Source organism: Apodemus sylvaticus, chromosome 4, assembly GCF_947179515.1.
Source record: "Apodemus sylvaticus chromosome 4, mApoSyl1.1, whole genome shotgun sequence".
NCBI classification, from domain to species: domain Eukaryota; kingdom Metazoa; phylum Chordata; class Mammalia; order Rodentia; family Muridae; genus Apodemus; species Apodemus sylvaticus.
In genome coordinates this window covers 150,755,036-150,757,444 of record NC_067475.1, presented here as the reverse complement: position 1 = coordinate 150,757,444, position 2,409 = coordinate 150,755,036, and positions in this window count along the sequence as shown.

Sequence of the window (2,409 nt, the reverse complement as noted above, 5' to 3'; positions counted from 1 at the left end):
TCTTAATATGTAACCCAGACTGACCTGGAACTTCAATCTAAACCAGGAAGGCCTCTAAGACACAGAGATCTGCTTGCCTCTCCTTCCCGCGTGCTGGAATTAAAGCTGTGTGCCACAATGCCTAGCCACAAACATTATTTAATGAGTACTTAAAAATATGCCCTATTTATTTTAGCCACTTTGACAAACTACCGCTAGGAACAACCTAAGGAGGTAGGTTACTTTGACCCGTGGATTGAAAGGTCTGTCATACTGGAATGACTGAGGACTTAGGGGAAAGACTGGGCTAAGACTTACAAGGCATGTTCTCTGAAGACTCCACAGCCACCCAAAGCAGCACCAGCTGTCCAGGGTCAGTGTCTAACCACAGACTCCTCCTCTGGGGGACTTGTCCCATCCAAACCATAAAAAAAATCTATTATATAAAAGAAAAATAATTTATAAATATTTCTGTATTAGTTATTTCTTATTTCTGTTTGTGTTCTGAAATTAAAATTATAATACATGCATTTTAAAGGTTTTTATTTTCTGAGAATATGCAAAATCACTCTTTTTTCTGTGTGTATCCAGATTTTTAAAACCTTACTGTGGCCAAGAGTTTGATATTCTTCTGTCAAGAAAGACAGAGAAAAATGAGATTATTTTCTTCAACTACTTGCATTTATTATTATTATTGTCATTATTTAAAACATTTTTTAAATTCAAATATATTTTGTTGATGTTTTTTGTCTTCCTCAAGTCCCTCCAGATCATTTCCCTATCCCTACCCATACAACTTTAAGTTCTTTAAAAAAAAAAAAAAACCAAAAACCTACACACAAAATCCAATAACATGGCAAAATGCCCCTAATTAAAAAATCAGACAAAAAAATTAAAATCACATTCAAAAAAAATCCCCACCAAACTTTTCCAAATATCATGTCCGTGCACATGCACACGGGAGTGCGCACACACACATACACACACACACACACACAGACTATGGAATCCAGAGTTCGTGTAACTTCGTAGAGACTGAAACAGCATGCACAGGGCCAGCACAGGACTGCACCATGCCTTCTGTGTATGAATTATGGCTTCCCATGTAGTTTCTTTATGGGATTCCTGATTGTGCTATCGAGTGGGTCTCTGGCTGTTGTGCCTTCTCTTGGGCTCTTTTCCTTCTGTTGATATGTCTTCTCCAATTTTGATGTAACTGTCTTGAGGTTTTATCTTTTATTTTGTTATAATTTTTTAAATGAATGATGAATGAATGAATGAATGAATGAATGAACAATGAAAACCCAGACACTATGGTAAAGGGTAACTATCATTTAAACCTTCTGGGAGATAGAAAATCTGTTTTCTCCAATAGAGTGATGTGAAGATCTTATCCTGATTAGTGTTAGGAAAGGGGCAGAAAGGACATCTCACACAATGAAAGTCTCAGGATCTTGCGGTCCAGAGAAGGACCAACATCCCATGATACCTTCCTTCCATGGAACAGCCACTAGGCTGAGACTTGGAAGAGAGTTGCAGCAGGGGACACCCACTGTCTCCCTCCCAGAATTCACAGTCCAACCAGGCAGAAGTACTAACAGGAAAGGCAGAGAAGAGTTGGTTGTGGACCAACTGAAAGAACACAGCTATATGCAGCTTTGAAAACATAACTGATTTTTAAACCTGGTTGTCTATTAATTCCTTATCTTAATTCAAAGATATCCCCACGTTTACAGTTTCTTTCATTAGGTAAATTCTACCCAGACTGTAGTGCATCAGAAAACATTCTGCTTTACTAAGAATAGAAAGCCGTTATCCTCAATTTTGAAAATTGGCCTCCTGTGCCAGAACGGTTTCCAAGATCTCTTCTGTACCTTGGTAGCTTATGTAAATCAGATCAGTGTTTGAGGAACACAGGTATTAAACCCCCATTCATTTTCCTGACAACCAGTGATGGAAGCTGTCTTTCAAAGGTTCCAAAATCCATGCTTCTTGATATAAAACACACCACCAATTGTCTGACTCGTTCTCCTTGAAGACTTAACATGATCCTCTCCTTCTCTATTTGCGCAAACACAGGCATCTGGTAACCCAGAGCCTGAAAGGAGTATCTGAAAATCAAACAGGAAGGACAAACCAAGAATGTGAACTTCTCTGACGAATGTGCTAAATTCTTCCACTATTAAATAGATAAGAATGAATGCTGCTATGCAGCTAGATCCAGTCCCTGAAATATCTAATTAAAACTGATGTGCTTATTTAGCTTCCAATTCATCACAGGTGGGCCCACATTAATGTGAAAATGAGACTAAATTACCAGCATTTGGCAATCTCGCTGAATGTCATTCACATTATTAGCTCAAAGCTCAAAATGCATTTTAAAATGCAGTTCACAGGTAGGGCATGCAAACAAAACCCCTTACCAGTATG